This window comes from Bombina bombina, chromosome 1 (genome assembly GCF_027579735.1).
Source record: "Bombina bombina isolate aBomBom1 chromosome 1, aBomBom1.pri, whole genome shotgun sequence".
Lineage (NCBI taxonomy): Eukaryota > Metazoa > Chordata > Amphibia > Anura > Bombinatoridae > Bombina > Bombina bombina.
This window is the reverse complement of record NC_069499.1, coordinates 715,380,141-715,405,377: the sequence shown is the minus strand read 5'-3', so window position 1 is coordinate 715,405,377 and position 25,237 is coordinate 715,380,141. Positions and strand designations below refer to the sequence as shown.

General features: G+C 38.5%; 1 protein-coding gene across 1 annotated transcript in view; it reads right to left on the bottom strand.

Moving 5' to 3' along the window:
• The window catches only part of LOC128645897 (ligand of Numb protein X 2), a 184,552-nt gene extending 160,188 nt beyond the window's left edge, over positions 1-24,364 (bottom strand). Inside the window, exon 1 of the mRNA XM_053699213.1 lies at positions 24,297-24,364. The gene's annotated coding sequence lies outside the window, so the exon portion shown is untranslated. The remainder of the gene's footprint in view (positions 1-24,296) is intronic.
• Between the last annotated feature and the right edge of the window lie 873 nt (positions 24,365-25,237).

The following is a 25,237-nucleotide window of genomic DNA, read 5'->3' as shown; positions in this document are numbered from 1 at the left end:
ATAATTAGGTTTTATTGGTGACTAAAAAATAAAATTTAAAAGTGAATGTAAAATTATGATGTTAAAGTGCCCGATTTTTAAAAATTTGATTAAAAACAGGGGCACTTTAATTCATCAAAATTTACATTCACTTTAAGTAATAGTTTGCTGAATTTATTTATAACATTTATTTTAAACTGACATTTTGATGCTTAAAAACATTAAAAAAAAATACACATTTTGTTTTCCTGCTGGTCAGTTTCCATCAATAGAGCCGTAATACCCACCCGATCCCAAGTTTCACACAAACATGCACTTACAATTTTAAGAGCTTTAACTACTTTTTCCCCGTATAGCAATACATTTTGACACATTATTATTATTTTTTAAATGCACCATTAATATATATTAGTGTAGTGACTCCTGGTTACATCGTTGTTTCTAGGAACAACCTGGTTGGTACAGTGACCAGCTTATAACATAAAGGGTTCTTTGTACTATAAGTGCAGACACATTGCAAATTCACAGATATTCTGGCTCAAGGAAACTAAAAACCCATAGTTTGAGGGGAACCAGGAACCAGAAGGGAGGAGAAAATCCAGTATATGCAGCAGCAGCACAAAGACGGCTATTCACAGAAGCAGCTAATACAGACCTACCTGCTGTTCAATAACGGAGCCAAGGGAAATGAGCAACGTCAACACAGCACCAGAGCCTGATGCAATAATATTTAAACCAATTTCTGACTTTGTCCTTATGGGGAAATCAAATGCAGATAGATATAAAAGTGAATTTTGTGCACAATTACAAATAACTGTGTGTGTTATGCAGCTCATGGAAATAGCTTTATTATTATTACTATTATTGATTTCCAGACAAATGGAGTGACGTTTGTTAGCTGACAATTTGCATTTGCTCATAGGAATATAAAAAACATTGTAAACGTTAATATAAAGCATTACTTAAAGGTGTTTCCTAGGTGAAAAGGTGCCAGTAGTGCGTTGCTGCCCTATAGCTGACTTTTACAGAGGTTACACATAAATATGCAGCAACCACTCAATGCTCTAATGCATCTAACTTTCTGTTTGCACTTCCAAATCGCCCTGAACAAGAAGAGACAGGTGGCTGTGTGTGTATAGGAATTGTGCTCATCAGTCAGTGAAACTTATGCGCCTATGGATGAGCTGTGCACAAACAAACATTTTTCATTTGTTTGAATATCAAACAATTTTTTCCTGTTCAATATGTATAACCTATTACAGGTCTGCTTTTTCACACGCACATTAGGAAAAAAAATAGTATATATCTATATCAATCACATACATACATTTAAAATATGCATTTTAAACCAGTGGAGAAATTTAAGTTGTACTGCTCAGGACCTGCAGAGCACTGCTTGTCCAGAGTGTAAAACGCTGCTGATTCAGCAGAGTTAGTCACATGACTCAGCTGTGAACTAGTGCTGCCGATTGGATCAGCAGGGGTTTCCGCTTGAAGCCAACAGTGCTTTGCGAGTCTCGAGTGGTATTTCTACTGTGTGTTTAACCCCTTTGCGGGTGTTAAATACACAATAGTATTGGGTCGTTAGTTTTAAAATGACATGCTCTAACAAATTAAAGCATGCAATTTTTTGACTATTATGGCATGTAAAAAGATGTCATTTCAAGGCCAGAGTAAAGTATTCTATGATTTTTCTCTCTTGAACTGCGTGATCAGCAGTAGCAAATAAGTAAAGAAATAATTCAGATGGTGTCAACCCACAATGCACTTGATATGATATAAATAAGTCAAGGGTGTATATTTATTAAGCAGCGTATACTGCTGTTTCCGACCGAGCCTTCAGGCTCACCGGAAACATAAGTTAAGAAGACCGCTGCTCCTGAACTCATCCGCCAACCTCTGAGGTGGCGGACAGCAATCATCCTTATCAGATACGATCAGGATGATTGACACCCCTGCTTGCGGCCGATTGGCCGTGAATGTACAGGGGTGGCATTGCACAAGCATTTCACTATAAATGCTTATGCAATGATAAATGCAGACAGCGTATGCTGTCGGCATTTATCGATGTCGGGCGGACATGATCAGCTACAGGGGATTATGTCCGTCCGACATATGATAAATCTACCCCAAGGTTTGTTAGGACCAATAGTGTGAGCTGATATACAAAATGTCATCCACATTCATGTTAAAATCTGGCATTCTAAAAGGAATCTCGGATCAAATTATTTTGCAGCCGTAATAAGGGAAGATAAGAATACAAAATTGATGTTCAGTTTTGTCATAATGTTTCCTTATAAAAGAGACAGTAAACTCAAAATTGAATTACTATAAAATGTTTAATTATTATCAGTTATTTGTAGAGCGCCAACAGATTCCGCAGTGCTATAAACAAAGGCATAATATGCAGGTAACATTTATAAGGAACAAGTGGGTAAATAGCCCTGCCAAGAGTTTAATAATACATACTTACAAAAGCTTTTAAATGCACTTTCAATATTTACTTTGTCTACTTTTGCTGGAATTTAACTTAGGCTGGAGTGCATTCCTCAGAGTATATATCCCTGACAAGCCTACATGCTGCACTGTGATTGGCTGATACATGGACTTCTGAAAATGATGCTTTTTCCTCATGCATTACAAAGACCCGAACTCAGATTCTGCAATAATACACAGTGATTGCTTATAGCAGTGCACAAACTCATTTACAGCTGTACATAACTTGTTGAAATCAAGAGACATAAGATGAAAATTCACCAGGGTTTTACAGTGTCCAGCATCCATTATTTTAGTTAAACTAAGAATTTGAACTTTTTTTTTTCCAATAGTTAAACTAACAATTTCTCAAGCAAATCTCTACTATAAATACATCATTCAATCTAATATTTATTTACCGGAAAATTAATCAAGCTGCAGGTTGGACAAGTTTTCAAGCAGAGAAACTCCTGCATACGCTACTTGCACTGGCTGGCAAAATGTAAGATTGCACAAGAGTTCTATTGTGCCACCCTGCACCTTACAACCACCCCAAACAAGTGAGTTTGGGGGTGATTTATCTTCCCCCACATCAGAGGTGGCAAAGAGGATTAGAAGCAATAAACTGCTTTTTTATGTATTTTTTTTTTTATTGTAGGGTCACTAATATGAACCTGCAACCCGACATCTCAGAAGCTTTTTCCCTATGTGTTTAACACCTTAACGACCACTAACATACCTCTTATCGGACTTGTTTATTGCGCAGGTCTTGCCGATGTCAGCAACACAGCGCAAAGCTGCGCTAGAAAACCTCTTAATGACCACGTAACATACAGGGTACGTTCGTTATTAAATATTAGTCATAGAATTATAGTATTTCTGTTAGTAAAATTTATTAGTTAAATATTTATAAGATCCATATGAATGTCCAGTCACAACAAACAATTTACACTCCAAAGTTTCATTGACCCTCTATCTCTGCAAAGGATCATATAATAGGCAGCAGAAAGTCCATTCATTAGATGCACCTGAGGAAGGCAGCTATGAGGTTTCTCCGAAATATGCCACTCTGTAGTTTAAAGGGACATTCTACTTATACTTTATAACCTTTAAGTTTGACTGTTTCTAAGTCCCAGTAGGCCACCCCTTATCGCAGTGTTTTTTTTAGGTTTTTAGAAAAATTATTAAGTTACATATGACAGTGTTAAGACATGAGATACAACCATTGAGACAATGTAGAAAGTAATTTAACAGATACAGTATATCAGATAAGACCGAGCAGCGCTCAGGAAGAACACCTCACCCACGGTATGTTGTCACAGAGATTCAGCCACCTTCACGCTCAAAAACATCTGATGCGCGCTTTCATGGCAGATGGTCCCCAGATGATGATGTCATTCACCGGTGCTAAGGTAAGCGCTCCACCAACTCTTAAATACAACTGAAAAACCAACATCCGATACAGCACCCAGCTCCAGATAGTTACAGGACACAGAATTTATTAAAGCATAGCTTTAATTGGCATATTCCAAACGTGATACACTCCACAAAAAAGCAGATCAAACATGTTTCGTATATTCCATACTGCACGTTCTCAATGACCCTTGAACTGTATGGAATATACAAAACATGTTTGATCTGCTTTTTTGTGGAGTTTATCACGTTTGTAATATGCCAATTAAAGATACAGATGTCATGTATTAAGATGCAATCATAACTAAAACCTCCATTTTAGGGTAGGGCATCCTCCCAAAAATCTATAGGCCACTCATGGACCTGTCAACATTTATGAATATGATGGAGAAAAACTAGCATATAGTAAGGCCACTTATGGGCCTATCAAATCTAAGAATAATCAGATTATATGTGCTTACATTCCTATTTTCAATTAATCTAATAAATGGTTACAGTCGTGAATGTAATAATATGCAGACCTAATGATGTAATTTAGCCTCAGAGCTTTTGAGGGTTTCAGTCATGTGGTTTACATAAGGTTCAGGGATATAAATAACTAGGCCCATTAAGGATAAGGGTGAAGAGAGAAGGATAGAGAGAGAGAAAAAAACAGCACAACATCAGTACTGTCTTTAGGTTCCCCAGGATGTATTCTCTATTCTCCATATACCTTAGTCCAGGGTGCCCATATTGGAATAAAGAGATTACGTTTATCAATTGCTCAAAAAGTGAACTATTCCATGATTTTAAAATAGATTATTAACCATATAACATGGGTAAATGTAGGGGAACTTGGTTGTTTCCAGGCTCTTGCAATACTAAAATATAAGATATATTTTTGGTTTTGATAACATTGGTATGCCCAAATGCAGAAGACCCACTTCTGGAGTGATATTTATTTGGAATCACAAAACATGAGCAGTAAAAGAGACCGAGCTCCAAAGAGTCCTAAATATGGGACAGTCCCACCAGATATGAAGCACTGTGCCCCTTAGCCAATAACCTCTCCAACATAGGGGAGATACTGTGTTGAAGATACCTTGGACAGTAGTAGGTACTAGATGCCACCTTACCGTCAACTTATAATTCCCAAAGCAACGTAAAGCTTTCTTAGCAAACACAATTTTGTAAAAGTATACCTGGTCATTCACTGTGAAGTCAAGGTCCCTCTCCCAAGCCAAATATTGATTAGGTTTAGGGAGATATGAAGAGAGGATAAGAATATTATAATGAAAGGATAGGGAACTTTTAAATGAAAAACCATTAGTCCATCTGTTTTCCCAGACTTTCATGTCACGTAGATCCCTCCTAGGGAAATTCCACCCCTTTAGTCAGCTACTTAAGCAAAAATATTCAAAATAAAGATCAGGTGGCAGGGAATAAATTTCCTGGACATCGGTAAAATTCATGAGCTCAACTCATAGATAGAGATCTCTCGCAAGGGTTGCTGAAGACTCAGACCAGATCTGCAAATGGGTCTCAGGTAATGTAAGAAACACACTAAGTAGGCTTTTAATAAGGAGAGAGGTGAGATGTTAGGGGAGTGTCTTCTAGTATCCCAAAATGTTAAGGAGTCTAGTATGATTGGGTTAGTAAATTTCAAGGACTTTTGAGAGTAAGGGGGGATCCAGGGCAAATCTAAGAGGCTAATGTATATTGGCAGGAGAGCTTGTTCAATTTCCTGCCACCCATGCAGTAGAATTTTGATGCTCCATCTAGATACATGAGTCAAATGGGCTGCATCATGGTACAGCAATATGTTTGGATATGCTTAACCTCCTTTGTAAATAGGTTTTTGTATGGTTAGTTTGGAGGTCCTAGGTTTATTTCCCTGCCATATGTATGATGAAGTCATGCCTTGTAATTTGTTGAGAATAGTTCTAGGAAAAGGCAATGGGATGCATAGGAATAAGTAGGTTAATGTAGGTAGGAATGCCAATTTGATGGCAGCGATACGTCCTGTCCAAGAGAATTTTATAAATTCCTAATCATTGAGCAATATTCTGAATTCAGGGAGGAGATAATTATAATTCCTTGAAATTACAAGGTTAAGATCGGAGTTTAGGTAGATTACAAGATGTTTTAGATAAAAGTGGGACCACTGAAAAGGGTATGTTAAAATGAATTGTGTCAGTTCTTTGGGGGGGGGGGATTGAGATATATAACCTCAGTCTTACTAATACTGAGCTTATAGTAACTAAGAGAACTAGATTTCCTGAAGAGGTCAAAGACCGCAGGGCATGGATCTAGTTGGAGAAGTTAATAATATCAATGCAAAGAGCAGAGGAGAGAGGGGGCAGTCCTGCCTTGTTCCATTCCTTATGTTAAAGCTTGCAGATCTAAACCCTAATCTGCTTACTTTAGCTGAGAGATCAGAATAAAGGGCTTGTTTAGCTAATATAAACTCGGGGGGGGGTTAAACTTCCGAAGTACCTCTCCACAAGTAATTCAATCTGACCCTTTTTAAAAGCCTTTTGTAGTGTCCAGAGATGGGATCCCTCTTCTCCTTCCTTCAAATAAAATATGTAGAATGCGTCTAGGGTTATCAGGTCCTTCCCTACCAGGTATAAAGCCCATCTGATCTTTGTGAATTACGTTGGGGATAGCCTTTGACAAGTGATTGGCCATGATTTTGGCATACAGTTTTGAATCTATGTTGAGTAGCAAGATCAGCCTATAGCTATCTCAGTGCTATTTAAATATTGCACAACATCTAGACGGTGCTAGTTCTTGTGTGTCATATAGACAACATTGGGGTCACCCCAGTGGAGAATGATAATAGTTATACAAGACCCAGCACCGATTGGCTAAAATGCACGATTGTAAAAAGCATTGAGATAATTGGCAGTCTTTAGAGGCTTAAAGGGACACTGAACTCAATTTTTTTCTTTCGTGATTCAGATAGAGCATGAAATTTTAAGCAACTTTCTAATTTACTCCTATTATCAAATTTTCTTTATTCTCTTGGTATCTTTATTTGAAATGCAAGAATGTAAGTTTAGATGCCGGCCCATTTTTGGTGAACAACCTGGGTTGTCCTTGCCGATTGGTGGATAAATTCATCCACCAATAAAAAAGTGCTGTCCAGTGGTCTGAACCAAGAAAAAAGCTTAGAAAATAGAAAGTTGCTTAAAATTGCATGCTCTTTCTGAATAACAAAAGAAAAAAATTGGGTTCAGTGTCCATTTAAATACAAGGTAATCACAGAGGTAAAAAGTATATTAATATAACAGTGTTGGTTATGCAAAACTGGGGAATGGGTAATAAAGGGATTATCTCTCTCTCCCTTTAAAGCTAAATCACCCAATGCGGTTGATTATATCAGCATGTCAAGATAACCATACTACTTGAGAGCATAAATATTTTCACAGGTAATAAATAACAAACCGAGTCGCCAGATAGATTTCTGAGGAGATAGCATGAAATAGCTTATAGAGAGATACATTATGATTTAGGATAAAAAAAAAATAAAAAAACAAGTTGTTAGAAACCAGAAGTAATATATCAGTAGCCTGGGAATCTAGGATTTCCAGCACTGCAAATTATTACAAATAAATTATTCATGTGGTAATTTTTCAAGAACATTAAGAAAAATATTAAGTACACCGAGGTGCCTCCGCACTGCTCTGCTAACGATCTCCATCTTGACTTTATATTTTCAGATCTCTAATTGTATTGAATTTAAAGAAATGCTATATGCAATCATTAACCATTTGTATAGCCTTTAAACAAAGGTTTATAGTCACATATATATTTTTCCTTTTTTTGTGTATATTCTATGCAGTACAATATACATTATTGACCTTTACAACTGATAAATCTTTGGACCAGCCAGGCTATAAACTATTCACAGATATCTTAAAGGGACATGTGAAGAAAAATATTTTCTCTTTCACTTTCTAAATACAATGCTTTTAGCAATATTAGTACACCTGGAGCACATATACAGTTCACAGCCAATTACTGCCAATATCACTCACTTTGACAGCTTAACTGCCCCATATCCTACCTGAGATTGACTTAAGGGACGAGATAGATTTTTAAGCATCTCAAAAGAGAGAAAAAAATGCAGAAATATTGCTTAACAAATGTTGTTTGGAAAGTAAAAAGATACAATCCTTTGTCCTATGCTTTACTAAAAAAACATAATTTATGCTTACCTGATAAATTCCTTTCTTCTGTTGTGTGATCAGTCCACGGGTCATCATTACTTCTGGGATATTATCTGCTCCCCTACAGGAAGTGCAAGAGGATTCACCCAGCAGAGTTGCTATATAGCTCCTCCCCTCTACGTCACCTCCAGTCATTCGACCAAAGACCAACGAGAAAGGAGAAACCAAGGGTGTAGTGGTGACTGAATTATAATTTAAAAAATATGTACCTGCCTTAAAAAACAGGGCGGGCCGTGGACTGATCACACAACAGAAGAAAGGAATTTATCAGGTAAGCATGTTTTCTTCTGTTATGTGTGATCAGTCCACGGGTCATCATTACTTCTGGGATACCAATACCAAAGCAAAAGTACACGGATGACGGGAGGGATAGGCAGGCTCATTATACAGAAGGAACCACTGCCTGAAGAACCTTTCTCCCAAAAATAGCCTCCGAAGAAGCAAAAGTGTCAAATTTGTAAAATTTGGAAAAAGTATGAAGCGAAGACCAAGTTGCAGCCTTGCAAATCTGTTCAACAGAGGCCTCATTCTTAAAGGCCCAAGTGGAAGCCACAGCTCTAGTGGAATGAGCTGTAATTCTTTCAGGAGGCTGCTGTCCAGCAGTCTCATAGGCTAAACGTATTATGCTACGAAGCCAAAAAGAGAGAGAGGTAGCAGAAGCTTTTTGACCTCTCCTCTGTCCAGAATAAACGACAAACAGGGAAGAAGTTTGGCGAAAATCTTTAGTTGCCTGCAAGTAGAACTTGAGGGCACGAACTACATCCAGATTGTGTAGAAGACGTTCCTTCTTTGAAGAAGGATTTGGACACAAGGATGGAACAACAATCTCTTGATTGATATTCCTGTTAGTGACTACCTTAGGTAAGAACCCAGGTTTAGTACGCAGAACTACCTTGTCTGAGTGAAAGATCAGATAAGGAGAATCACAATGTAGGGCTGATAACTCAGAGACTCTTCGAGCCGAGGAAATAGCCATTAAAAATAGAACTTTCCAAGATAACAATTTTATATCAATGGAATGAAGGGGTTCAAACGGAACACCCTGTAAAACGTTAAGAACTAAGTTTAAACTCCAAGGCGGAGCAACAGTTTTAAACACAGGCTTGATCCTAGCTAAAGCCTGACAAAAGGCCTGGATGTCTGAATTTTCTGACAGACGCCTGTGTAACAAGATGGACAGAGCTGAGATCTGTCCCTTTAATGAGCTAGCCGATAAACCCTTTTCTAAACCTTCTTGTAGAAAAGACAATATTCTAGGAATCCTAACCTTACTCCAGGAGTAATCTTTGGATTCACACCAGTATAGGTATTTACGCCATATTTTATGGTAAATCTTTCTGGTAACAGGCTTCCTAGCCTGTATCAGGGTATCAATAACCGACTCAGAAAACCCACGTTTTGATAAAATCAAGCGTTCAATTTCCAAGCAGTCAGCTTCAGAGAAGTTAGACTTTGATGTTTGAATGGACCCTGAATCAGAAGGTCCTGTCTTAGAGGTAGAGACCAAGGCGGACAGGATGACATGTCCACTAGATCTGCATACCAAGTCCTGCGCGGCCATGCAGGCGCTATTAGAATCACTGATGCTCTCTCCTGTTTGATTTTGGCAATCAATCGAGGAAGCAGTGGGAAGGGTGGAAACACATAAGCCATCCTGAAGTTCCAAGGTGCTGTCAAAGCATCTATCAGAACCGCTCCCGGATCCCTGGATCTGGATCCGTAGCGAGGAAGTTTGGCGTTCTGGCGAGACGCCATGAGATCTATCTCTGGTTTGCCCCAACGTTGAAGTATTTGGGCAAAGACCTCCGGATGAAGTTCCCACTCCCCCGGATGAAGAGTCTGGCGACTCAAGAAATCCGCCTCCCAGTTCTCCACTCCCGGGATGTGGATTGCTGATAGGTGGCAAGAGTGAGACTCTGCCCAGCGAATTATCTTTGATACTTCTATCATTGCTAGGGAGCTTCTTGTCCCTCCTTGATGGTTGATGTAAGCTACAGTCGTGATGTTGTCCGACTGAAACCTGATGAACCCCCGAGTCTTTAACTGGGGCCAAGCTAGAAGGGCATTGAGAACTGCTCTCAATTCCAGAATGTTTATTGGCAGGAGACTTTCCTCCTGACTCCATTGTCCCTGAGCCTTCAGAGAATTCCAGACAGCGCCCCAACCTAGAAGGCTGGCGTCTGTTGTTACAATTGTCCAGTCCGGCCTGCTGAACGGCATCCCCCTGGACAGATGTGGCCGAGAAAGCCACCATAGAAGAGAGTTTCTGGTCTCTTGATCCAGATTCAGAGTGGGGGACAAATCTGAGTAATCCCCATTCCACTGACTCAGCATACACAATTGCAGCGGTCTGAGATGTAGGCGTGCAAAGGGAACTATGTCCATTGCTGCTACCATTAAGCCGATCACCTCCATGCATTGAGCTACTGACGGGAGTTGAATGGAATGAAGGACACGGCATGCATTTAGAAGCTTTGTTAATATGTCTTCTGTCAGATAAATCCTCATTTCTACAGAATCTATAAGAGTCCCCAAGAATGGCACTCTTGTGAGGGGAAAGAGAGAACTCTTCTTTTCGTTCACCTTCCATCCATGCGACCTTAGAAATGCCAGAACTAACTCTGTATGAGACTTGGCAGTTTGAAAGCTTGAAGCTTGTATCAGAATGTCGTCTAGGTACGGAGCTACCGAAATTCCTCGCGGTCTTAGAACCGCCAGAAGGGCACCCAGAACCTTTGTAAAGATTCTTGGAGCCGTAGCCAATCCGAATGGAAGGGCTACAAACTGGTAATGCCTGTTTAAGAAGGCAAACCTTAGATACCGGTAATGATCTTTGTGAATCGGTATGTGAAGATAAGCATCCTTTAAATCCACTGTGGTCATGTACTGACCCTCTTGGATCATGGGTAAGATTGTCCGAATAGTTTCCATTTTGAACGATGGAACTCTTAGGAATTTGTTTAGGATCTTTAAATCCAAGATTGGCCTGAAAGTTCCCTCTTTTTTGGGAACCACAAACAGGTTTGAGTAAAACCCTTGTCCTTGTTCCGACCGCGGAACCGGATGGATCACTCCCATTAATAATAGATCTTGTACACAGCGTAGAAACGCGTCCTTCTTTATTTGGTTTGTTGACAACCTTGACAGATGAAATCTCCCTCTTGGGGGAGAGAATTTGAAGTCTAGAAGGTATCCCTGAGATATGATCTCTAGCGCCCAGGGATCCTGGACATCTCTTGCCCAAGCCTGGGCGAAGAGAGAGAGTCTGCCCCCCACTAGATCCGGTCCCGGATCGGGGGCCCTCGGTTCATGCTGTCTTTGAGGCAGCAGCAGGTTTACTGGCCTGCTTGCCCTTGTTCCAGGACTGGTTAGGCTTCCAGCCTTGTCTGTAACGAGCAACAGCTCCTCCCTGTTTTGGTGCAGTGGAGGTTGGCGCTGCTCCTGCTTTGAAATTCCGAAAGGGACGAAAATTAGACTGTCTAGCCTTAGCTTTGGCTTTGTCTTGAGGTAGAGCGTGGCCCTTACCTCCTGTAATGTCAGCAATAATTTCTTTCAAACCGGGCCCAAATAAAGTTTGCCCCTTGAAAGGTATATTAAGTAATTTGGACTTAGAAGTTACATCAGCCGACCAGGATTTTAGCCACAGCGCCCTGCGTGCCTGAATGGCGAATCCTGAATTCTTAGCCGTAAGTTTGGTTAAATGTACTACGGCCTCCGAAATGAATGAATTAGCTAGTTTAAGGACTCTAAGCCTGTCCGTAATGTCGTCCAGCGTAGCTGAACTAAGGTTCTCTTCTAGAGACTCAATCCAAAATGCTGCCGCAGCCGTAATCGGCGCGATGCATGCAAGGGGTTGTAATATAAAACCTTGTTGAACAAACATTTTCTTAAGGTAACCCTCTAATTTTTTATCCATAGGATCTGAAAAAGCACAGCTATCCTCCACCGGGATAGTGGTACGCTTAGCTAAAGTAGAAACTGCTCCCTCCACCTTAGGGACCGCTTGCCATAAGTCCCGTGTGGTGGCGTCTATTGGAAACATCTTTCTAAATATTGGAGGGGGTGAGAACGGCACACCGGGTCTATCCCACTCCTTAGTAACAATTTCAGTTAATCTCTTAGGTATAGGAAAAACGTCAGTACTCGCCGGGTACCGCAAAGTATTTATCCAACCTACACATTTTCTCTGGTATTGCAACAGCGTTACAATCGTTGAGAGCTGCTAAGACCTCCCCTAGTAATACACGGAGGTTTTCCAATTTAAATTTAAAATTTGAAATATCTGAATCCAATCTGTTTGGATCAGAACCGTCACCTACAGAATGAAGCTCTCCGTCCTCATGCTCTGCAAGCTGTGACGCAGTATCAGACATGGCCCTAGAATTATCAGCGCACTCTGTTCTCACCCCAGAGTGATCACGCTTGCCTCTTAGTTCTGGTAATTTAGCCAAAACTTCAGTCATAACAGTAGCCATATCTTGTAATGTTATCTGTAATGGCTGCCCAGATGTACTAGGCGCCATAATATCACGCACCTCCCGGGCGGGAGATGCAGGTACTGACACGTGAGGCGAGTTAGTCGGCATAACTCTCCCCTCGCTGTTTGGTGAAATTTGTTCAATTTGTACAGATTGGCTTTTATTTAAGGTAGCATCAATACAGTTAGTACATAAATTTCTATTGGGCTCCACCTTGGCATTGGAACAAATGACACAGGTATCTTCCTCTGAATCAGACATGTTTAACACACTAGCAATAAACATGCAACTCGGTTACAATTTTATTTAATAAAAACGTACTGTGCCTCAGAAGCACTAAACGATTAAATGACAGTTGAAATAATGAACTGAAAAACAGTTATAGCATCACTCTTAACAAACAACACAACTTTTTAGCAAGGGTTTGTTCCCATTAGTAAAATAACACTAATTAAATTTTTAAACATAAAAATTACAGAGCAACGTTTTAAATCACAGTCACTATATAAATCTCACAGCTCTGCTGAGAGAATCTACTTCCCTTCAAAGAAGTTTGAAGACCCCTGAGTTCTGTCAGAGATGAACCGGATCATGCAGAAAATATAAGTGTAACTGACTGGAAATTTTTTGATGCGTAGCAAAGAGCGCCAAAAAACGGCCCCTCCCCCTCACACACAGCAGTGAGAGAGAAACGAAACTGTCATAATCAAAACAAGCAAACTGCCAAGTGGAAAAATAATGCCCAAATATTTATTCACTCAGTACCTCAGAAATGCAAACGATTCTACATTCCAGCAAAAACGTTTAACATGAAATAAATACCTATTAAAAGGTTTAATGTACTTTTACAGAGTAATTCCGGTGAAATACCATCCCCAGAATACTGAAGTGTAGAGTATACATACATGTCATTATAACGGTATAGCAGGATTTTCTCATCAATTCCATTCAGAAAATAAAAACTGCTACATACCTCAATGCAGATTCAACTGCCCGCTGTCCCCTGATCTGAAGCTTTTACCTCCCTCAGATGGCCGAGAAACAGCAATATGATCTTAACTACTCCGGTTAAAATCATAAGAAAAACTCTGGTAGATTCTTCTTCAAACTCTGCCAGAGAAGTAATAACACGCTCCGGTGCTATTGTAAAATAACAAACTTTTGATTGAAGTTATAAAAACTAAGTATAATCACCATAGTCCTCTCACACCTCCTATCTAGTCTTTGGGTGCAAGAGAATGACTGGAGGTGACGTAGAGGGGAGGAGCTATATAGCAACTCTGCTGGGTGAATCCTCTTGCACTTCCTGTAGGGGAGCAGATAATATCCCAGAAGTAATGATGACCCGTGGACTGATCACACATAACAGAAGAAAAAATGTTTGACTGTCAAGTATCATATTTCATCTCCCTGTATTCTAAAGGATATAAAACATCTGGTCATTTTTAAGACTTGTCTGTAGTATTGCAACGAATCAATATACAAGCCAAGTGCTCTATTTTGCAGTATGTTATCACTTCAATTACAGATAGATGTGTGGCAGGTTGTGCTTGTGAAGTATGCAGTGTGCATTTCCAATTCTCATCATTTGAAAACCTAAAATGTTAAATTATAATAAAAAGGGAAGCAAAATATCAGAGTCGTTTTTTTTTTTATTTTTACTTTGGATAAATAAATGGTTTGTAATATAATCTCAGTGTTTCATGTCCCTTCAAAAAAAAAATCACGCATTTTTATAAGCTTTAATGTCATTTTAGTGCAACCAACATAAGAACTGATAAAGAAAGCCTTTTCCCTCATTTTCTTTTTGTGAGAAGACAACATTTACATGTATTAGTTTTTTATAAATAGAGAGAGTGTGAGAGAGTGAGTGAGAGTGAGAGAGATCTATCTCAGGGACGTGCAGCCATAGGAGGCAGTGCCTCCCCTGCCATATGGGGCCAAAGTTTATTTAAATTTAATTAAAAAAAAAAAAAAAAATAATGTAAAAAAAAATGTAAAGAAATAAAATTTTAAAAAAATCAACATTTCCCCCCCCCCCCCCATGTAACGCAATGGGGAGGCAGCGTACATTTCTACTTCACTCTATTGCACAACATGGGTGCATGCTTTGATAGCATCAGCGCCACCCACTGGCTGACAAATTTTCATTGCATCAAATACAGACAATAGGAGGCAGCCCTCACAATGCCTCCTAGTGAGGGAGCCAATCACAGACGGTCATGTTCTCCTGGTGATTGATAGCACTAAGAGAACGTTACTGGCGTTGATTGGCTTCCTGCGCATGCGCAAGGGAGCAGCATAGACAGCGTGGTACTGGCAGGAAGGAGAGACTGCGGCCTCCTGTGAAATCTTGAGCCCGGATTCAAGTCAACTGTCTTCAAGCGATTAGCTGCTGCCCTGCCCTACTGTACCGGTATTACGGTAAGTAACAGACGTGATACTGTGACAGTCAGCACTGCTAAATGTCAGGGGGTTGAATAAAGAGTGACGAGTACTGTGTAGTAGCTAGTAGTTACGATAGTTTGTTTAACATGTCTGCCACACAACAGCAATAAGAGGTATTGGATTGACATATGGTGCTGCCATCTACATCACGTTAGCTTAACAAGAAGATGTGTGTGGTATTGCAATAACCACTTGACAATAAATGTTATTGATAATCCCGCTACATAAATTAGTATTCTGTAAACTGCAGCGGTGTTGACTCTGCCTGGAGTGGAGAGATGCTCAGCTCAATGCACATGCTGTGTGATCCCTAGCTGGATGCATTATAGTAGGTATTTAAAATCCTAAAAAAGTTGCCTATCAGAGGGTCTAGCGGGGGCATCATTTTATTGCAGGGGGGCTGAAGGCATCATATTTTTGTTGGGGGCATCATTTTATTTCAGGGGGCTAGGGGCATCATTTTATTGCTGGGGCATTGTTTATTGCAGGGGGCATCATTTTATTGCAGGGGTGCTGGGGGTATCATTTTATTGTAGCGGGGCTGGGGGCATCATTTATGGCTGGAGGCATCATTTTATTGCAGGGGGCTGGAGGAATCAATGATTGCAGGGGGGCTGGGGCATCATTTATGGCTGGGGCCTTCTTTTGAATGCAGGGGCGCTGGGGGAATCAATTATTGCAGGTGGCTGGGGCATAATTTATTACAGGGGACTGAGGGCATCATTTATTGCTGGGGGGCAATCATTTTATTGCAGGGGATCTGGGGGCATCATTTTATTGCTGAGGGCATCATTTATTGCAGGGGGCTGGGGGAATCATTTATTGCAGGGGGGCTGGGGGATTATTTATTGCAGGGGGGCTGGGGGCATCATTTTATTGCAGGGGTTGGGTGCATAATTTATGGCTGGGCATCATTTTATTGCAGGGGGCTGGGGGAATCATTTATTGTTGGGGGCATAATTTAAAACAGGGGGCTGAGGGCATCATTTATTGCAGGTGGGATGGGGACATATACTGTTTGCCTCTACAATCAGAATTTAATTAATTTCTTACCTGTATGCGTGTGTTGTAAACAATGCTAATTGCCCTTGTGCAACCTGCGAAATTAATGGTATATTTAAGCTACATCTATTGAGTTCATATATGGGCTTGTCAGGTATATCATAGCAAGTGCCTCCCCAGCCTCTGACCTCACGTATAATGGTCTTACCCACTTCGTTCAGGGAGAGGTTGGCTAACCACAAAACAGCTATCAGATTAGCGCTTGACAAAGGGTCCTCTGATCAACCAGTGGCACGCCACTTTTATCAAGCGGGACACTCCATCTATTCTCTGAGAACAATATTGATTGACCATGTCCCTAAACCTAAACGTGGAGGTGATCGGGCTAAAACCTTACTAAAGCTGAAGTCACATTGGATTCACCTTTTGGATACCATTACCCCTAGAGGTCTCAATATGATGATTGATTATAGCTGCTTCTACAAATGACTGTGGGCTTCCTCTCATCTGACTTCACAGTTTCTACCTGTTCCTTGAGTACACTGTAGTAAGTGGTAGTTTATGGTATACTGGCTTAGTACATTTTGTTACATGCTATTGATGTCCCTTGATATATGAAATTGGACCAGTGGTTCTAATATTATATTTGATGTTTAGCGCTTATTTAACATAACTGATGGGTCATCTAAAGTATGGCTATGTATTTCGCCAGTACCTGTTTTTAAGTTTATGATATTGGGTGATCAAATTCGTTTTTACACAGGATCAACACATGGGTTGCCATGGTTACATGGCACGATATTGTTTCACTGCTATTTGTGACAGTTAACATGCTACTAGTTCAGCATGTCCATATGAATTTGTTGTGTTGCTTATGCATTTTTTAGCCACGATCGCACTGTGTGGCATATTATTTAGCACACATTGCGCACCCGTGTTGCTGCCATGGTTACTTCTATGCTAGTGCCGAGTCGAGCGCATTGCGCATATATGATCAGCTGAAGATGAATCCGTTGTTGTATCCATAGTGTTGCCACGGTAATGTGAGGCCGGTCTCGGTCTTTGTGGGTATTTACCATTTACAGCTGTGTGTCATTATCTGTGTTTTGGCGGTTCTGTGTTACGTTTTTGATTGGTGGGTGGGGGTATTTAGGGCACTCCTGCTGGGTCATATTCTATGCCTGTCTGCTGTGACTTGCTGCATGTGACCAAGGCTCTAATTTGGGGCCGAAACGTTATGCTTTTTACACATTAAAATTGTGATTTTTTTTTAATCTCTTGTGCTGGCTGTTTATGTGGTGGGTTACTTACTACGGATCATCACTGGATTCATTCTCACTGCATTTGACATTGTTTAAATAATATCCAATCTATTAATTAGCTGTAGGTAAGGAATGGGTTACATGTTCATTGTATGTTGCCTTTTTTTTTGCTACTGACCCATTAATTATTGGTTTAAATCTAATACTCTTGAAAGCTTTAAGCATATAATTTCTACATTGTTATTTTTCCTGCTTGAGGTAACAAGACATATTTAAAAGCATATTTCCGGCTGCGCTGCTCTCTCCTTCCAATTATCTGAGGACACAGAGAAGGATCAGGATGAATGTGCTGTAGAACAGTACAATTCGCATAATTACAATTATATAATTGCTCCTCGCATAATTGTCATGTGTGCAGCACAAACTAAATATTTCCTGACTCTTACATTCTGTCAATCTTGCAATTCTGACTAAAACAAAAATTTGCTAATTTAAAGGAAAAGTAATTATATTGCAAGACTATGTCCTAACAAAGGTGATTTGGAAAATACAACTTTTCCCCCTTTGCTCTCATTCAATTATAACTTTATCAACACTGACATCAGCCATAATGACATAGCTGACCGCATAAAACAGCTTCGGCCTGAGTACAGGAACCTAGAAAGAAATGGAATCTCACAGATCTATATAGTGTCAGTAATATGACACCTTTTATGTCTGGTTTCTTATGAGCCAGGGCTGACATATTGATAGATGTTCAAATTAACACTTTTACCCAATCATAATTTGTCAAACTATCAGCAATGCTAGAGCAACATGGAAATATAATAATAAAATCAACAGATGATTGAAAAATCTTCTCTTTCAACTATCAGGATAAATCAGGGCCGGACTGTGAATAAATAGCAGCCCTGGGATACTCCTTCCCCAAATATTTTTCCAGAATTTAAATATATTACTTTGTAATAAATAAAATTAACAGATTGTTGTTATATACGGACACTACAACCCAATTGCTTCAATTAATAACCCCTTTAAATTGTAGCTTTCCAGACACAGTTGCTGCAGCCCACCGGGAAATCTTCTGGAATCCTGGTAGGCCAAACCGACCTGACATCTTTTAAAAGCTCTCATTGAACAAACAAAAGTAAAAACATGTCACCTGGCTATAAAATTGTCATTTTCTGGTCTATCTAACAATTGGAGGGTCAATGTTCTTCAGAGCTTTAGCAATGAAGTTAAAAAAATGGCAAAGAAAGTGCTATGTTTGCAAGGATAGTATTTAAAGGGTGAAAATAAACAGCTGTTGTAAAAAACCTTAAAAGAAGGGTTGGCCAGTTACTGATTTTTCACCAAAAAATAAATAAATGTTGTTAGGGTATTTTATTAGCAAATTACTTTCTTAAACTATTACACTTAGTAGCACTTAGTCTGAACTTCAAATGAGTAGTAGATTTTTTTTTCTGACAATTTTAAAATGTCTTTTTCCACTCCCCCTGTAGCATGTAACAGCCATCAGCCAATCACAAATGCATACACTTACCATGTGACAGCCATCAGCCAATCACAAATGCATACACGTACCATGTGACAGCCATCAGCCAATCACAAATGCATACACGTAACATGTGACAGCCATCAGCCATTCACAAATACATACACACTTATTCTTGCACATGCTCAGTAGGAGCTGGTGACTCAAAGTTTAAATATAAAAAGACTGTGCACATTTAGTTAATGGAAGTAAATTGGAAAGTTGTTTAAAATAGCATGCTCTATCTGAATAATGAAAGTTTAATTTTGATTGAGTGTCCCTTTAACATTTATATATGCCTTCCTGTTTTTTTGTTTTTTTTTAATATGTAACCCAGCAACTCAGCTCTTCACCACAGCCAGTATTAATAAATAACTATGCTGATAATTATAGTTTGATTAGCCTTCGTAGACTGATGAAGTCAGGCTAGTTACATACAGGATTTTGAACCCAACCCTTAACATATATTTAGTTATCTATTGTTTTAAAAACCTGCAGTGTATAATTTAAATAAAAATTATAATAAACCATACTACTTATTTTTATTTTTTTAAACATGAGTAGCTAAAATAAAAAAAATGAGGTTATTTCCATTAAATAAACATCAGAAAAGGTGTCCTTGCTCTGTTAATTGACAAATTCATATTTTAAAATGAAGGAACCAGGAACAAAATTCTAGGACCCGTGTGTGACTCCTTAGATGTTATGCTTCGTGATGGTCAGGTTAGGGACATTAAATTGACATGAAGCTTAACATTTTTCTTTCATGGTTCAGATAACGCATACCATTTTAATCAACTTTCAAATTTAATTTTTTTATCTAATTTGCTTTGGGTTTTTGGTATCCTTTGTTTAAAGGTATACATAGGTAGGGGGGTCAGGAGCAGCAATGCACTGCTGGGAGCTAGTTGCTGATTGGTGGCTGCATTTATATGCCTCGTCATTGGTTAACTCAATGTGTTCAGCTAGCTCCCAGTAGAGCACTGCTGCTCATTTAACAAAGGATACCAAAAGAATGAAGCAAATTGTATAATAGAAGTAAATTTGAAAGTTGTTTAAAATGATATACTCTGAATCATGATAGAACATTTTAGGGCTTTATGTCCCTTTAAACACTAAATACTATTTCATGCTCCTCTCGCTAATTATGGGTGACACCAATTTGGAACCTAGGTTTCACTGCAGGTATTTGAAGGGAGTTACTGCACATGTGCAAACATTTGACAGCATTGTGATGCAGTGACAGCTACAATTCAACATGGTAACCACCCATAACTAGAGGGAGGCAGGGAATAAGTTCAGTTCTATGTTTATAAAGTGTTTAATGTATTCAAATAAAATAATAATTATAATTTATTAATTCCCTGCACATGTGGATAAAGACAAATATTAGAGTTTATTTTTCTGCTAGCTCATAAAAGAATGTTTAGATAACAGATTTTCATCACAATGTGGCAGCACGTTTACACTTTAGGCATGAGACACGTGTATTTCCAGTATAATCTAGCGCATTCATGTTCAACACACTGCAATAGTAATTACACATTGGTTTATCCAAGATTAATAGGTTTGGCGGATACTCCATTTCTTTTCTGGGAGCAGCAAAAATAGACTGGCATATTACACCATCTCCTCTATTGGCAAACTAAATCAATATGGTGTATGGAGCCAAAAATCATTAATAACGCCTGCAACGTGAGTTTGCTTTGGTAGGTGCACTGTGTAGCCAGTGGCCGGAGAAGAGCACAATACTGGTAATCCCAATTTTAGAAACAGGCTACAATGAGAATGCAACAATAAGGAGGAGGAAATACTGAAACCTAGTAGTATTTAAAATAAATGATACACTTGCATTATAGTACAGTCCTACTACATGGTCATTATACTAACCATTTTAAAACAATATAGATGAAGAAACAGCACAGGTATGCCTGAAGCAAATGGAGGGGGCTAAACAAGCCTAAATCCAATATATGAACAGAGTCCTCCAGCGTCTTCAATTACAAGTGACATTTACTATCCAAACATTGGGTCCAACATTACAGCAATGTAAATACCGTAGATTTGCATCAACAGCAAATGCATGATAAAAAGACAATGCAATAGCAACTGAACGCCAAATGGGTAGTAGATTTTTTTTCTGACAAATTTCAGTTATGTAAATTTCTACTCTTCCTGTATCATGTGACAGCCATCAGCCAATCACAAATGCAAATATGAATATTCTATGCATTTTTGCACATGCTCAGTAGGAGCTGCTGACTCAAGTGTAAATATAAAAAGACTGCACATTTTGTTAGTGGAAGTAAATTGGAAAGTTGTTTAGAATTGCATGCTCCATCTGAATGATGAAAGTTTAATTTTGACTTGAGTGTCCCTTTTTTTAACAATGTATTGACATGAGTTTTATGCAATCTAGCACAGTTTTCCAATACATTTTAGCAGTCAATTGACTGAAAGGGGCATATAATTCAAAACTGAAGTCTGCATAAATAGTTTAATTATGCATAGTTAAAATAAATTGTATGTACCTTATTTTTGCCCCTTTTCCTTTATTTTAGTGAGAAATTAAAGTCAAAATTGTATTTTTTTAGATAGTGCACATAATTTAAAGTCTTCTCCGTGTACATCTATTATCAAATGTACTTAATTGCCTTATTTTCTGTAGGCTTAATAACAGCAATGCACTACTACTGGGTGCTAGCTCACTTGTGACTACAAACATATGCCTCTTGTCATTGGCTCACTAGAGTGCAGTAGTGCTGTGTTCCTCTGCAATAGACTAACTATATGTTAACCCATGGAAGCAACAGTGCAATAGTAAAATGTCTAACACATTGGAACACTTTTAATGGAAAGCGTGCATTTTAAAACAACTTTCTTATTTACTTCTACGATTGAATTAGCTTTGTTCTTTTGGTGTCCTTTATTGAAGAGCATAGGCACATATCTACAGCAGCAATGTACTACTGGGATCTAGCTGCTGATTGGTGGCTTCACACATCTTGTCACTAGATCTGTTCAGCTAGCTCCCAGTACTGTATTGCTCTGCTCCTTAAACAAAGGATACTAAGAGAATGATGCAAAAAGAAGTACATTGGAAAGCTGTTTACAATAGTATGCTCTGTTTAAATCATTAAAGAAAAAATATTGTATTTATGTCCTTTAAACTCTAAAAAGGTGTAAAGCTAACCCAACCACATTCTACACACTCCTTGAACTGTGCGATATCTTATTTGTGTTTTTTGGCTATAGCAGAGGAGACTAAATAAAAACAATAATCAAGAGGCTTTTCAATGGGTATATCCATGGAATTATATATTTTAGAAACAAAGTATCAGTTTTAAATGCTGAAACAATATTTAGTTTACTTATATTTTACAACCGAGTCCTAAATTACTGATATACATACATACATACATACATGTCCCTTTAATTGCTCTGCTACCTCACCCTCTATTTATCCCAGAAATTTAGTAGCACTTTTAGTCAAAACAAAAATTATACACACCCCCAGTATGATGCCCCATTAACTAATTGAAAATCTAACCCGCATTGCAAAATCTTGACATGCGGAGGCTTGACACATTGTAATGCAGTGCTCTTCTAACCCTCCTCAGTATTCCATTATGTATTACATAAATCCTGACTTAATATCCCACAAACATGCATATTACTATAAAAAACAATGTTCTGCATCCTGCTACAGAACAGTACAAAGAACTTAAAAGGACAGTGTACTACAAACTGTTCTACCATTTAATTTGTTTGCAATTATACATTTTTCCTGTTGGAGTTCATTCAGTTATTTACAAATGGCTATTTTACCTTTATTTCTGCATTTGAAATAGCTACTTTTGCCTCTGGTATCCCCCACCTATACTGAAAATGTCAATACATAAAAGGACCACTATATACAGTAGAATTAAATAATTGACAAACAACAAGAAGACAATGAAATAGCACTTGTTTTGAATTTGAAATTACCAAAGGTTAATACAATCCCCCGTAACATGTGACAGATATCAAGCAATCACAAAATGTATAAATCTATATACTGTGCAGTTTTGCAGATGCTCAGTAGGATCCGAAGCCTCAGAAAGTGTGCATGCAAAAAGAAAGTGCACATTTTGATGATGGAAGTATATTTGAAAGTTGTTTTTTTCTAATTGCATGCTTTTTATTGGCTATAAAAAAAAACTATGTAAACATAGCCAGCTGAAGCAATTACACTATCAGTGGGAGGAGATAGAAGCAATAAAATGTTAATATTCTATTTTTTAAGTATTGGGCTTTGGTATACAGACAGAGATTATATATTGATTAATTTGTGTGTATAGAAAGTGATTCCATAAGTGAATCTGATTTTGTATGTAAAAGAACAAAAATCAGCTATTTCATATACAAAAAATAAACCTAAAGAAGCAATTTCTCATTTGTTTCATACTCTGCTGCTGGTGTAACAAGTAACACCAATTTTACAACACAATGTCCAGTTACTGTACAATTTACTTCTATTTTCATATTTACTTCTATTGGGATCCTTTGAAAAGCAGGTAGGCTCAGGAGAAGCAATGCACTACTAGGAGAAAGTTGATTGGTGGCTACATACATATGCCTCTTGTCATTGGCTCACCAGATGTTTTCAGCTGAGTCCAAAGTGGTGCATTGCTGCTTGAGAGTTGAGTTACCTTTGATGGAGTAAAATGCATTATTTTATACAAGCAATACTGAAATAATACAATTCTCTATCTCACTAAAACATTTTCTTTTGCACTTTTAGATCCATTTAATGCCTTGAAAATGTACTTCTATATTTAGGACTTGCATCTTAACATGGGAAATACTACACAAATCCACATCCACTATTAAACCATAAAAAAACCATGCACATACATGAGCTGGAAACAAAATATATTTGTTTGTAAAGAATTATTACACACAAGACAAGTAGGAATCCATTGAACACTAATTGATAGGGTCAACGTTCCCAGTGACATCTGCCTTGGTCTCATCTTTACAGGGACAAGCCTGCACACGCCTAAATAACACAATGTTTAACCATCACATCAAGATCTATTTATATTAGAAGATACTTTCCATTTGATGAAGCTCGCAGTCTTTAAACTGACTTGATATATAAGTAAATAAAACGATTATTTTATACACACGATTTGTCTAGTTGATCTAGAGTAACAACAAGAGCATATTAAGAGAAACCCAATCCTGCTTATAGAAACGATCCGTACTGCACAAACACACATCAGCACTGCCCTTAGCAATAAACAACATTACTTGGCCAAACTGATGTTTGTGTCAGCCGCTTCCTGCATTCAGGATCTGATCATATTTAGACTTGGATACAAGAACACAGGTTTAGAGACTGTAAGGACGGGGGGAATTAATAACAAATTACAGACACCTTTAAAAACAGCGTTAAACGCTTATATCCCCTCAAAAAAAGCGCATATTTCCCTGCACAATAACTCACCTGACATAGTATTTACCCGGGATAACTCCATGAGCCTCACCTGGGTGGGAAGGGAAGTGAGTCACAGGGGGAGGGGCGGGGAGCACACTGCGGGAGGGGAAAGGGAGAGCAGGTAACCCGAGGAGAGAGAGGCAAAGTGAAATCGATAGCTACACAAACGTATGGGAAAAAGGCTGCTACAGGCGCAGGGGAATAAATCTAAGGAAGCAGACATTTCAATTACTGTAACGTGCTACTGACTGCAACGTTTTGGTATAAATAGGCTGGGTATTACAGCCAATGGTATCGCTACATTCATTTCTTTGGCATGGCAGTATTGTAATGTGTCTCTGGGAGTGCAAATTCCCATTTACCGTTTGGATGCCAGAGAAGACTGTTGTGCTGAGCTGTGCTCCCTGTATTTGTCATATCTTTATAATGTTTAGCAAGGCAACTTTTCAGGATGCTATTAGACATTGCAGCCATGTTGAATTACCATACACTATTTCAATAGTAGTGTTTCAGGCATTAAAAGTTTCAATAAAATGTTTTACATTCTATTAATCCAGTCATTTTAAAAGTATAACTAATTTAATAATATTTAAGCTAGATTTACTCAATTTCATAACCCTGTGCTACCGTTTTAAGTGGTCTGGCACTGTTTGCACATACACATACATTTCAGCTGTTTATTGTGAGATACCCACAAAAGTCCTACCAGAAAATGTTATATAATATTATGATTTCTGTCATTTGTAAATTAACCTGTTTTAACAATGTATGCATACCCCTACCCCTGTCCAAACCCAGCATAGCAGAACATTTTGAAAAAGGAAAAGTCAAATACAACATTGTACCAAACTCATCATTCACAAAATATCATTTATTTTCATACTCACCATCTTTCCCGTCTATTTTGGTCCCTGTAATTTTTTATTAGTTCAAAGAAATATGGATCTATC